Source organism: Gorilla gorilla, chromosome 8, assembly GCF_029281585.2.
Source record: "Gorilla gorilla gorilla isolate KB3781 chromosome 8, NHGRI_mGorGor1-v2.1_pri, whole genome shotgun sequence".
NCBI classification, from domain to species: domain Eukaryota; kingdom Metazoa; phylum Chordata; class Mammalia; order Primates; family Hominidae; genus Gorilla; species Gorilla gorilla.
Window position 1 is genome coordinate 65134075 of NC_073232.2, and position 14664 is coordinate 65148738.

Here is a 14664-nt window from a genome sequence, read left to right on the forward strand (position 1 = left end):
CCCACTAGTCCCTGCTCTCACAGCTTGCGCTCCCCACACTCAGGCTGCACCACCAGGGAACACAGGACAGAAGTCTAGAGGACAAGAGACCAAACTCAAGTCTTCTTTCTTGTGGTTGGTTGGGTGTTTACATGTGCAAGTGTAGTAAGCCACACACCCCACGGACATAAGGTGCCTGTCTGTGGATGCCATAGGCATGCTCCTAAGCTCAGTCTCTAGTGACCCCGAGTCTCTGGGCAGGCCATGGGCCTTCACTTCTCCACTTTCTTGGCTTTCTTGAGGATGCCGCATTTTTTCCTGTTAGGGCAGTGGCACTGCTCGTCGTTGCTGGGGATACATTCGCAGTGCCACACCTCCTCCACCTTCTCCACGGGGTAGACGGCTTCCACCTAGTGGCAGATGAGCCGCAGCTGCGTAGCGTCCAGCTGCTTCTTGTTGCAAGCCCGGAAATGGTTGTACTGCAGCCGGAAGTTCTCGGCGGTGGAGGAGCCCCGCCGCAAAGTTGCCCACGGAGAGGCTCTGCTGCACGATCTCGCGCACCTCCTTGTCGGACAGCAGGTAGGGAGAGCGCACCGGGAAGCTCAGTGAGGGACCACCACCTCATCCAAGGGGATCTTGCAGAAGTCCTTGCTGCTCCTCTCGGGGGCAGCGGGGGACCCTCAAACTCCTCCCTGAACCTCTCGGGATTGATTGCATAGCTCCTCATGTTTCTACACTGGGGGCCAGCACGTGGACCTTGCACTGCTGCTGGTAGGAGCGCCTCTGTTCGTGTTCCAGTGCAGGTTGCCCATGAACTCCAGGGTCCAGACGCGATTGTTTTTGGTGCGGAGGTAGAGCAGGTGCACTTAGGGGCAAATGAGCTTGATGCAGGACGGGTCCAGCTGCTTCTTGCCCAGGGAGTCGCTGCAGCTGTACTGCTTGTGCAGGTTGTCATGGGTGAAGAGCTTGGGGAACAGGGGCACCAGCAGGCGCGAAGTGAAGTTGCCGATGGACAGGCTGCTCTCCTAGATACTGCGAAGATGCTCATTGCTGAGCAGGCAGTCGGCGCTGGGCAACTCCAAGTTGGGCTGGGGATCTCCAATTTGTCCAAGTCGATAGGTACCAGTCAGATCTTCTTGGAGCGGCACCGCTCGCCCTTGAAGCTATCCTCCACCCTGATTACCGAGATGTCATCAGGCAGGTTGGAGGAGTTGTAGCAGTTGTCGCGTGGGGGGCTCGCCTTCACTGCCCGCGTCCAGCCCCAGGCCCTGGAGCTTGTCGTTGATGCACTGGGTGCACCGCTGCAGCCAGGCCTCGTCCTCCTGCATGTGGGGGAAGTAGACCTCCGTGTAGTTGCTGATGATCTGCAGCCTCTGCAGGTCCAGCTCCTGCTTGCCGCCGTCCCCGTAGCAGCTGTCCTGCTCGCCCAGCTTGCCGTAGTGGAAGAGCTCAGGGAAGAGCCAGTGGAGGAGGAAGACGGCAAACTCGCCGGGTGAAGAGGCTTCATCCAGGAACTGGGTGAGGGCCTACATGTCCACCACGTGGTCTGAGGTGATGGTGCTGCTCCTGTCCAGAGACAGGCCCTCCTCCTCGTCTTTGTGGTCCAGGAAGTGGCCGGGGTCCAATGCTCAGCCTCAAGCTGGCAGCCTGGCCACCGGGCTGGCTGTTCTCCATCTCCCGCTGGGCCCAGAAGCGGCTGAAGAACTTACTCAGCTGGGGCAAGCACTCGGCTTGTCACACAGCCCTCTCCTTCACCGAGGGGTAGTAGACCTCCATGTAGTTGTGGATGAGCTGCAGGTGCAGTGACTCCAGCTTAAGCTTGGCCTCAAAGCTGCAGGCACTGCAGCCTCGGGAGAAGTTGACTGTGGCTGAAGAGCTTGGGGGAAGAGCTGCACCAGCAGGCAGCAGGCCAGGACCCCACCTGACAGGACCTGGTCCAAGATCTGCTTGAGCTCCATGCCCGTGAGCTGCTATGGGGTGGTGGGGGTCGGCTGGAATTTGGCCACCATCTCAGTGGGGTTCACCTTCAGGGAGAGCAGGTCCACTTTGCTTTGCAGCTAGGACCTGTTGGACGTGAGCGTGTTGAGCATGTAGAACATCTCCTGGATCAGGAAGTAGATGTTAGGGTCACTGTTGGTGGCTGCCCCAGTGCTGCCACAGTCCCATTTCTATGGCTCATTCAGGAGCCTAAGCAGCAAGGGGCTGTTGCTGGCATTTGCCTTCTGGAAGAGCTCATACGTGTTTAGCAGGTCCCCTGAGGGAGGGTTCTTCTTCTCCATGACCTTGTGCGAGATGCCATACAGAGGCTTCTTGTAGTAAGGGGTGGTGGCATGGTTGCGGGGCTCCTCCTTGCCTGGCTACACAGAGCCTGAGCTCCTGCCTTGCCAGCCTGCTCTCCATTGCCTTGGCAGGGCGAGCTGTTCTCGGGTTCCACATGCCTGCTAGGAGCGCCTCTGGGATCAGCTACCTCCTCTCCACACTGGGGATGGAGTCTGGCTGGCCATTGCTAACAAGCTGAGTCCTGGAGGGCAGTAAAGACGCTGTCCAGAGGGTGCTTCTCAGAAGTCCTGGAATTCACGGAGCAGCCTAGAGCAGCATCTTTGGCCTCTGTCTCCACTCTCACTTGTTAGAAGTTCTTCTACATCAATTTTTTTTGGAGATGGTTCTGACTCTGTCACCCAGGCTGGAGTGCAGCAGTTGATCAGAGCTCACTGCATCCTTGACCTCCCAGACTCAAAAGAGCCTAGCTACTTAGGAGTAGCTAGGACTACAGGCCACGGCCACCATGCCTGGCTAATCTTTTAAATTTTTTGTAGAGGCAGAGGTCTCTCACTGTGTTGCCCAGACAAGTCTCAAATTCTCGGGCTCAAGTGGTCCTCCCAAAGTGCTGGGATTAATGGCGTGAGCCACCGTACCTGGCCATATTTTTTTTTTTTTTCAAAAAATTCATTTGTAGAGTTTAAAAAGTATCTTTTGATCAAGAGTTCTTATTGTATTTATGTTTGCAAATTTCATTTCCCATTCTGTTGCTTGCCTTTTCACTCTCAGTGAGTTATTTTATGATTACAAATCCTTATTTTTTATGTTATTTTATTACTATTTATTAACCTATTTATCTTATTTACTAGCCTTCAATAGTTACTTTTTGAGTCTTTTTTTAAATCTTAAGGTCATAGAAGTGTCCTCTGTATTACTTTTTAAAAACTGTACTGTTTTATGTTACACATTGGCTTCTATATGAAATAATTTTTGTGTATGTTGTGAGGTTGGATGTTAATATTCATTTTTCTCTGTACCGATGTATGAAAGACAGCACAATTTATTGAAAATGAATCTTTTCCTCATTGTACTGAAGCACTGTTTTTTCACAAATCAGCTAAATATATTGTGTGGTTCTCTTTATGAGCTCTCTATCCTGTTTCATTGAAATATCTATACTTGCACCTTTTCCATAATGTCATAATTGATATACATTTATAAAAACTTTATATCTAATAGTGTAAGTCTTCACATTATATTTTTTCTTCAAAGTTATCTATACACTGCATTTTTATTTGCATTTTATAGTCAGTTTTTCAGTTGCCACCAAATATAATGCAGACAAATTACGCTATTACTAATCACAGTATTGTGATTTTCAGTGTATTACAAATATAGCTTTATTTAAAATACTGAATCTTTCTTCTAATACCAGGAATGACATAGGAACATGGTACACCTTTATTTCTGTTGAATATCTTTAATTTCTCTCAGTAAAATCTCACAATTTTCAGTAAAGGGATTGCATATGCTATGTTATATTTTATATTAGGAATTCAACGTTTCTTCCTGGAAACATTTCAGATTTTTAATATTTTATTTGATTTAGACTCACTATATTTGGAAAGCTTTAATTGCAATTTTATTTGTAATAGATATAGAGCTATTCGGATTTGCTATTTATTCTTGTGTCACTATTAATGATTTTCTAGAAATGTATCTATTTCATCAAATTATGTCAAAATTTTTGACTTAAAGTTACTTATTACATTCTCTTTTTCTCTCCCATGACTATAGAATCTATAATGATTTCCTTGTTATTATTGATGATATTTAGAATTTGTGGATACTCTTTTTTTTATTTCATGCATAATGGTATATTTTTATCAGTCTTTTCAAAGTAACTTTGGCTTTTGCTGATTTCATTTATTTTATGATTGTTTCCTTTTCTCATGCTTCTTATGTATCTTCTCTTTTCTAATTCTTTTGATTTAATTTGACATCACATTTTAAATTTTTGAGATTGACAATTAGATTATTAATTTTCAAGCTTTAATTTTTTAAACAAGCATATGCATTTATCTCCAAGCTGAGGTTTGCCTAAGCCTCCCATCTTTTAACAAGCAGTATTTTTACTTTCATTTTTATTAAATTCAAAATATATTTTAATATTCATTGTAATTACTTTTTTGATCCATGAATAACTTAGAAATGTGATGCTTAATTTCTAAACATTTGGTTACTTTCAAAGTCTTGCTATAGATTTGCAGCTTAATAACATTGTTGTACAAAAAAACACTGTCAAGGATTTCAAATTTTTGGTATTTATTGATTCTTGTTATGGGCCTAACCTATCTATCTATCTACCTGCCTATCTATCTATCTATCTTCTATCTACCTAGACAGAGATATCTATAGATAGCTATGGTAAATTTTGAAACACGTTCCAAATACATTATAATAAATTGTGTGTTTTGCTATTTTTGGGTGAAGTTTTTATATCAAAGTATTTAATCCTACTGCTTTAAATTTTTGTATTATTATTGATATTTTGTATCCTTTTTGCTATCAGTTATTGAAAAAGGTATATTAAAGTCTTTATGATCGAAGATGCGGCTATTGCTCCTTTTAGTTCTATAAAAATTGTAAATGTGTGTTAACTGTGTGTGAGTGAATATACATACACAAGTTTGACAACTTCCTCAATAGTTGATTCTTTTATATGGATGATGGATACATCTTCCTTTCAGGTAATAATTTCTGCCTTAAAATCTCTTTTGTCTGATATTAACATAGCTAAACAAATTTTCATTTGGCTTGTGTTTGATTACCTTTTATATGCATATATGAAAGGTTTTTAAATTAAGATAGTTCTATAGATAGAAGATAGAAGATATATAGATAGAAGATAGTAGATATCTTCTACAGATATAGATATGTATATGTATTTATATACATATATAGATATATTAATATTTATATCTATATGTCTATATCTGTATACAAATGTATATATGCAGATATCTATACATGTATATCTATATAAATATCTACATGCCGATATATATATCTATGTGTGTATATGATATCTATGTCAATGATGTAGGAAGAGTATTATGTCCAATATTTACCAGGAGTCATTTCAGATAAGCAGGAGGGTTCTGGTATACATTTTCTCTTCCTACTCACTAAGGTTCTACCAAAGCAAATCATTTGTAGAACAAGGAAAGTTATAAAATTCTCTCTCTCTCTTTTTTTCTTAAGAAAACTGGGGAACGCCCTTAGACTAGCTTGGCTAGGAGGATGGTTTCTGTTCATATATTTTCTGGTCTGGTTTTCTCTTCTGTCATTCATGGTTTTTGATTATTATATTCTAGGTCATTGACTCCTGGCCAATCATTTCGCAGTTGTGGGAAGGTCTCCATTGCTACCTATTCCAAGTTCACTCTATCCGTGGTATCTTGTCTTTCATGTGTATGCTCTGTGAAGTTTTGGCTGCTGGTTCTTCACCCCCATGGAACAGGTTCTGCTTTCCTTTCACTGTGTTCTCCTCAGCTACTCCCTGTGCTGCTCAGCACTGTCTGTGCACATTCTTCTGGGGCTGCTTGTCGCAAGAGGGGTTAATCCTTCTAGTGTTTGGGATTGGGGTTTGGAGTCACTTCCAGATTGAAAATGAGATGAAAAATAAAATATGTTGTGTAGTAAGAGGAAGTAATGGTACTTCCTGGAGGTGAGGTGACATAAGGGTAAGGGACACTGGGATGCACTGCCCAGATGTCTCTTCAGGAAAGACTTATTCTCCTTTAGGAAAGACCAAGTCTCCTGAGGACTTACTTTCCTTGCTGCTAGATGATAGCTCTCTGGGTCATTTCCGTTGGGGCATTGCCTTAGTTGCAGATACTCTTTGCCTGAGGTCACAGCCCCTGCTGGAGGCCCACAGCCAGTGACTGATCGACAAGAGGTAGGAAGGTTGAGACCTCTCTTGTCCCCAGTCAAGTCACCTTGGAAGGGTCATCTTATTTTTAGAACTCCCTGAAGGATGGCCTGAGGCTTTGAGGCTGTGCTGCAGTTCGACTACTAGCTCTGCTCCTTCCTGCTTTCTTTCCATGGGTGTTGACCACATGGGAACACCCTAATAAACCTCCTACACATTGGTCTCCATCTTGGAATTGGCTCCCCAGGGAGTTCAATGCTGTGTTATGGTGTTACACACCATCACTGATTTTTTTCAACCATCTCCCAGCAATCTTGGCATGTTCTTTTATTCAAATTGTTCTCCCAATATTTTCCCCCATGAGAGCCACAAAAAATGGAGGATCTGGGCAGATAATTAAGGAAGGCACTCAGGCATTAGGTTAAACAGGCAAAGTTCACTATGGGAACTGAGGGTTGAGTATGGGAAGTGCGTTCAGTAAGAATCTGCTAGAACCAGGGTAAAGGCGAGGGCTGAATCAGCAATAGATTAGCATTGAGTGTGGAGCTTGTTACGCATCTTCTGGCTAAGAACAGGTTTAGCCTCAGAGTCTGTGGAGCCAGAAAGGAGAAAGAGGAAAAGGTCGGAGGAGGGAAATTTGGAGCTTAGAGGTCAACAGGTTAGAAATAGAGACAGGAAACTAGGCAAGTGATTAAACATACACACACACACACACGCACACACACACACGCACACACACACACACACACACACACACACACACACAAACTGTATTTGGGAAAAGAACTGAGCTTAAGGAGGACTACACCCTTGAAATAGCTTCCCCTTTCAAGGTTCTTCTCTGCAAAATTAAAGACGACCTTTTTTATTAAAAACCTCCTGACAGAGATTCCTCACATTCATTCTCCTAACATACATTATACACGGGGAACAAAGCTGCAGGAAACATAATGGAAACAAGAAATATAAATAGCTAATCTATATTTATGAGCACAGGAAGGAAGTGTCAGCCAGTGTCAGGAAACAAGAAGGAGGATGTTAGGGTCCAGAAAAGGAGCAGGTAGAGGAGGCTGCTGACTTTGCTTAGTTCCATCAGGTTTGGAGAATTTGCATTTTGAGTGGGTCCAGCAGATGGTGCTGCTCCAGTAGAGAGCAGGAAAATCGTTTTGTATGTTTACAATTCTGAATGAATATGATTTGTAAAATTCCAACCCTATCTCCTCAGACATTAATATATGTACAGACACTACTGTTTACAGCAAATCCTAATCTTGGTTTCATCAACTATCTGGGTCATTCTTATTTCGTATAGTAGCAATGCTATTGACAAGTTTCATGATCTTCTCTTGCCAGTTCCTCCTAGGATGATGGGATTTGGAGTCAATCCTGCAGTAATTGCTGGCACTATCACCTGCTGTCTTGTGTGCTTGCATGATAGTGCATCTGAAAAACATCTTCAGAAATGCACTGTTAATGCTTTGTCTGTTTCTATAAATATACTAAGGTTTAAGTATATACCTAATTGTATATAAGAGCCATAGTAATATGAATACTATTACACAGGCAGGAAATAAGTCAATAAGTCATTAAAAGGTCATCGTCTTAGTGTGCTAGGGCTGCCATAACAAAATACTATAGATGCAGTAATGTAAACAATGGACATTTATTTTTTTTCATGGTTCTTGAAGCTGGAAAGTCCAAGAGCAAGGTCTGGCAGCAGTGTCAGGTGAGGACTCTTTCCCTGGCTTGCAGATGGCTGCCTTCTCACTGTGTTCTCAAAGGGTGGGAAGAGATCTCTCTCTTTCTCTATCCCCTTCTCTTTCTGTCTTCCTCTTTCTCCCCTATGCTGCCTCGCTCTCTGACACTTCTTACAAGATTACCAATCCTATCAAATTAGAGCCTTACTCTTATGACTTCTTTAAATCTTAATGGCCTCTTAAAGGCCCTATCTCCAAATGCAGTCACCTTGGGAATTAGGGTTTCAACACATGAATTTTAACAGGACACAATTCAGTCCATTGAAATTGCTAAATATAAAAGGACTAAAAACGTAGCTGTGCCGGTAGTGGTAAAATGTGGGAACCAACACATATTTTCATCAGACGCAATACTCATTATCCTTGACTCTAATCCTAAATTGTGAGAAAATAAATTTCTGTTTATTTTTAGAAATGACTGAGAATTTCCAGCCACCAGGTAGTTTCCAAAATGTTTCTTTTTCCTTTTTTGTTTGCTTCCAATTTTTTAAAAATGTCATACCTACAGAGAAGTTGAAAGAATAAACATCCATATGTAGACTCACCACCAACTGTTCACATTTGGCCACATTATCTTACTTCTCAATCACAGGCTTTCAGCTTGGAATGTAACTTAAAGGATGTTTGAGTCAACTTTCATTCTATACACAATCTCAGTATAAGGGGTCATTGGCCTCTAAGATCTCTGGTGATGAGGAACTCAGCTATCTTTGAGTTAGCTGCTTGTGTTTTTTAGAGGCCTCTGGTTGTCACTAAGTTTGTGCTTAAACTGAAACCTGGCCCTCTATAACTTCCACCAGTCGGGCTTTATATAACCCTTCAGCTAGACAAACACTAATTCTAGTTCCTTTCTTATACGATAGCTTTGTAATGTTTGAAGGCAGTACACATGTCCCCTTCTTTAGTTTGAAAAAAAAAAGACTAGCTAGCTGTGATTCCTTCATCCATGCCTTATTTGGAGTGGTAAGAAGTCTTTACTTGCTTGAGTAGTAGGGTCACATATTTACAAAGCACCACTGAAATTCTATAAGACAATGAGGCTTCTTGATTTGCTCTAATGGATGCAATCTTTCTTTACTCACTCCAGTTGGCCCAGTCTCTTTGGGGTTTGTGGAAATCAGGAGTCCCCCAGGACAACCCTCAGGTTCAATAATTGATAGAACTCACTGAAAACTGTTATACTCGCAGTTATGGTTTATTACAGTGAAAAGTAAGAAATGAAAATCAGCAAAGGGAAGAGGCATGATGGGGCAGGGTCCAGGAGAGTTGCAAGTGCAAAGCTTCTAGTTGTCCTATCACAGTGGAACTCTAGACAGTGCTAATTCCTCCCAGCAATGATGTTGGGCAATACGCACAGAGTATTGCCAGCCAGGGAAACTCACCTGGGCCTTGGTGTCCAGAGTTTTTAACTGGGGCTTGGTTACATAGATATGGTTGACTACCAGTAGATATGGTTGACCACCCATTGACCACCTTAGCTTCCAGCCTTCCAGAGGTTGGGTTGATATTGCAAGGCCTAAAGCCCCACCATAATCACATTGTTAGCATAGACTATCTGGCATGGTCTTAGGCTGCCAGGTAACCCCATCTTATCAGGCAGGACATTACAAAGGCTTAAAATACTCTCAGAAGCAAAGGCCTAACTTCTCTTTGTGCAAAGTTCATTCTTTTCCACACAAGGTAGATTAGCTATCTTTCCAATATCCCCTTTGTTCATTCCCTGCTTCTCTACCAGATGGTGTTTGGGCATGTGGATCCCACTGTAGGGGGAGATGAGCCTTGATATGCGTGCAGGGCCTATCCTATCTCTTGCCTCTGCTCTGAAGTGGCTGATCCAGTCAGGTTCCCACAGCCTTACAGTGGTCTTCCCCAAGTGCAGTGTTGTTCCTAGGCTCAGTTAGACCCACCCTACCTTACATTTGCCAGGACTGCAGATGCCACCGAGTTCAGCCAGGTCCTCTCTCTAGCCCCTGGCCTTGACGTTAGTGTTATCTCACCCCTAACTACAGAGGTTCCATTATAGCAGGTCCTGAAGCTGCCAATTCTGTTACCTACCTTGTCTGGTTCTACAGGGGAGTCTGGGAACTTCTGGAGCCCTTCTATGCCTTTTAAGAGGAAAGGCAAGTTTAGGAGTGGGAACACAGGCCCTCTTTCTGTGGAACCATGCCTCTCTGCCGCCTTCCTTGTTCTGTGGTAGCACCAGGTTGGTGTAAGCCATTCTACACCACAGTCTCTTCTCAGAGTTCTGAGCTAGGACTGGGGCACAAGCCCCCTCGGCTTTTGCATCTGGCTCTCCCCCAGTTTATGTACCATATCCTCTTCTTTCCTCTTCCAGACTGTGGCCCAGAGGAGGCAAGCCAGGACACAAGTGTCTGCCCACTTGCTTTTGCTACAATTTGCCTTCTGTTATTTTTCCCACAATCCACCAGGCCAACAGGAAGAACTGCTTCTATATCAGGTTTTCGTCTTTCCCCAATAAGGAGGTATTTAGGCTATATTAGTTGAATAGTAGAACCAGATATAAAGAAGGGGAAAGAATGGCTGGGCATGATGGCTCACAACTGTAATCCCGGCACTTACGGAGGCCGAAGCAGGCAGATCACTTGAGGCCAGGAGTTTGAGACCAGCCTGGCCAATATGGCAAAATCCTGTCTCTACTAAAAATACAAAAATTAGCTGGGCATGGTGGTGCATGCTGCAATCCCAGCTACTCTGGAGGCAGAAGAATTGCTTGAACCCAGGAGGTGGAGTTTGCAGTTTTCTAAGGGGAAAGAAAACTATTAATATTTTCAAAATATTATCTCTATTATGCTTGTATAAAGAGTTCAGTAGCAATCAAAACCTGACCCATGGAAAATAGGAAAACTTCTTCCCTTTTCCCTCTTTCCCTTCTTGCCATCTTTCTTAAAGCCCATAGACTTCACAAATAACTTAGCAACTAAAAGGTCGTAGTTTTGGAAATGGAAGGCAGGTCATGTGATTCACTGGAATTTTAATTTTCATGGTAATGATAATAGCTGCCATTTATTTGAACTCTATGTACCAAGTATTGTGCTGAATTAATTTAATTTAATTTAATTAATTTAATTCTCCCCCAAAGCGCTATTACTATACCATTACCCCCATTTAGCAGATGAGAAAACAGGCTCAGAGAAGTTAAGTAATTTTTCAAAATCCTATAGCTGGCACTGGAATTTAAAGCCAGTACCATTAGACTATAGGGTCCATGCACTGATTGACTACCCCTCCTAAACTGCCTTTTGATGAGGGATTCATATTTCTGTTTTCTTTGTAATTGCCACATAAGGCATTCAATAAAACACTACTTTATGCTCAGCTGCACTCAGTTTTGCAAGCTTCCAATGATCCCTTAGTGATAAAGGAGTAATGTGGCACTTAAAACCTGGTCTGATATTGGCATGCACCCTAAAAATGCTGCTGGTATTACTGAGGGAACCAGCCGCTTGGGACTCTTACCTTCCTAATCGCTTCTTAAGGGAACTTGTAATGAATCTAATTGGAAGCATCTACTTAATTCCCTACAAGATAATATCACATAAACCAGAGCAAGAAAGGTGTTAAAATCAATAAATGAGAGAGAAAGAACTGAAAATATAGAGCTAAGGATAGGAGGGCAGGCAGGGCATTGTACATTTGTAGCTCAGGAGAAAAGTCTGGGGCACTTTTTGATAACTGCTGTATGTGCAAAAAAATGTGTTTGGGTGTGGGAACTATGAGCACGTATGTTCCTTTAGACATCTGATAATCTAAACTATGGTAATTTCTGTGGGTATCAGTGAAAAATCTGTGCTGCTGATCTGTTCAAAGGGCAGCACTATGGGCAGATTTCAGATCATACTGAGAATTGAGGCCGTGTGACTGTGATCAAGATTGTACTGGAGCCATCATTTGGTTATTCATTTACCCATTACGGAGTTGAGCTGGGGCTGGGCACGGTGGCACACACCAGCAATCCCACCACTTTCGGAGGCAGAAGTGGGAGGATCGCTTGAGCCCAGGAGTTTAAGACCAGCCTGGGCAACATAACAACCCTGTCTCTACAGAAAAATATTTTAAAAAATTGGGCTGGGTGTAGTAGCTCACGCCTGTAATCCCAGCACTTTGGGAGGCCAAGGTGGGTGGATCACTTGAGGTCAGGAGTTCAAGACCAGCCTGGCCAACATGGGGGAAACCCCATCTCTAGTAAAAATACAAAAAAATTAGCCAGGCAAGGTAGAGCACACCTGTAGTCCTAGCTACCCAGGAAGCTGAGGCACAAGAATCACTTGAACTTGTGAAGCAGAGGTTGCAGTGAGCCAAGATCAAGCCACTGCATTCCAGCCTGGGCAACAGAGTGAAACTCTGTCTAAAAAGAAAAAAAAAATTTAGCCAGGCATGGTGCCTGCCTGTGGTCCTGTCTACTCAGGAGGCTGAGGTAGGAGGATAGCTTGAGCCCAGGATGTCAAGGCCACAGTGAGCTGTGATTGCACCATTGTACTCTGGCCTGGGAGATGGAATGAGACTCTGCTTCTTTTCTTTTTCTTTTTTTTTTCTCCTTTTATGGGTAGGACTTGGGTGGGTGGAGATGATATGATGGGGATGGACATTAGAGGGGAAGTCATTAGTGAGCAGAGAGCTAAAGATGGGAAAACGCGGTGTGTGTTCCGGGGTATGGAGAGTTATTTTCTCCAGCTAGACTTTCAGAAGAAGGAAAGAAAGAGAGACAAAGCCAGAAGAGCTGAACAGGATCAAATTGTGTAAAATGATGACTGCTAGGACCCCAGGACCAGTGCTCAGTGTGAACCACAGTGGCACTGGGAGGGCCTGGGAGTAGGAAAATCAGTGAGGAGGCTCTGAGCTTGGGTGGGGCAGAAAGGGTAACTTTTTTATATTTGCTGCTTCCGAGGCTGCAGTAACAATACAGTCCCTCAGTCACCTCTTCCCTCATGGTTGTTCCCACTGTGTGTCTTGCTGGTTTCTCCTCTTGGTAAACCTCCACCATCCCCCGGAGTTGTATCTTTTGTCTTTCTCTCCTCCCCAGCCATCTCCCTTCATTACATATCTTAAAAATGTTTTTTATTTTATTTTTATTTATTTATTTTTTGATATGGGGTCTCACTCTGCTGCCCAGGCTGGAGTGCAGTGGTGCAATCATAGCTCACTGCAGCCTCACCCTCCAAGCCCAAACAATCCTCCTACCTCAGCCTCCCAAATAGCTGGGACTCCAGGGGCACACTACCACACCCAGCTAATGTCCTTTTTTATTATTTTATTTTTAGTAGAGACAGGGTCTTACTATGTTGCCCAGGCTGGTTTCAAACTCCTGGGCTCAAGCAATCCATCTGCCTCCGCTTCCCAAAGTGCTGGGATTACAGAAATGAGCCACAACACCCAGCAAAAAATGTCTTTTAGCAGTTTAGTTTTAGCTCACATTTCTGGGGAAATGGTCCTCAACGTCTCCTCCAGGGAGCAATGTTATCAGGATGGTAGTGTCAGCTGCCAGACTGCAAAGAGTAAAAAAGGAGGCTCTGAATTAGAGGCAGTGACCATGCTGAAAGGAGAAGAGAATAAGACAGGCTTTTATTTTTTTTTATTTTTTTTTTTTTTGAGGCGGAGTCTCACTCTGTCACCTAGGTTGGAAAATGCAGTGGCGTGATCTCAGCTCACTGCAACCTCCACCTCCCAGGGTCAAGTGATTCTCATGCCTCAGCCTCCCAAGTAGCTGAGATTACAAGCATGCACCACGATGCCTGGCTAACTTTTTGTATCTTTAGAAGAGACAGAGTTTCACCATGTTGGCCAGGCTGGTCTTGAACCCCTGACCTCAGGTGATTGGACTGCCTTGGCCTCCCAGAATGTGGGGATTACAGGTGAAGATAGGCTTTTAAATCCTGGGGTCAGCAGTCTCGGAAGAAGCCAAGTCTGGAGAGAAGCTATGGGGTACTACAAAGAAGTTATTCATGTACAAAGTTAGGAAAAGGGCAGCAAGAGTTAACATTTATTAAAGCTCAGGTTAAAAGGATAGTGTTTTAGTTCATTTTCTGTAGCTTATAACAGAATAGCTGAGACTGGGCAATTTATAAAGAAAAAGAATTTATTTCTTATAGTTACGGAGGCTGAGAAGTCCAAGATTGAGGGACACCAACTGGTGAGGGCCTTCTTGCTGGTGAGGACCCTGTGCAGAGTCCCCCTTTGGCAAAGGGCATTACATGGCAAGGGGGCTGAGTGTGCTAGCTTGGGTCTCTCTTCCTCTTCTTATAAGGCCACGAGTCCCACTTCCATGATCATCCATAGTCCATAAACCCATTAAGCCATTAATCCATTAATGGCAGACCACTCACAACCCATCACCTCTTAAAGGCCCCTTTCTCAATACTGCCATATTGTTGGTTCAATTTCAACATGAGTTTTGGATGGGACAAATATTCAAACCATTGTAGATTGTCTTGTCTAAATGGATTGAAACTACTCAAAATTAACTTCCTATCTCCTGACTTCAATAAGTCTCTGTCTCTGAGGAACTATTTTCTCCATTTTTTCCAAGACTGCATCTTCTTAAAGCAAAAACAACAAAAACCTAAAATCCGATTTGTCATAGGTGTAATAAGTCAATCATCTAGAATTTCAGTTTGTGTGAAACCAAATATGCAGATAGTTTGAATTGTTAATGAAAAATTAACAATGAAAAATTTCCATCCCATCAATGTCTAATTTGTGTCCCACCATCTCCACAGA

The 14664-nt window shown here is 43.2% G+C and overlaps 1 pseudogene; it reads right to left on the reverse strand.

The window, feature by feature from the left end:
• Positions 1-212: 212 nt before the first annotated feature.
• Positions 213-14221, reverse strand: LOC101143775 (BEN domain-containing protein 3-like; annotated as a pseudogene).
• Between the last annotated feature and the right edge of the window lie 443 nt (positions 14222-14664).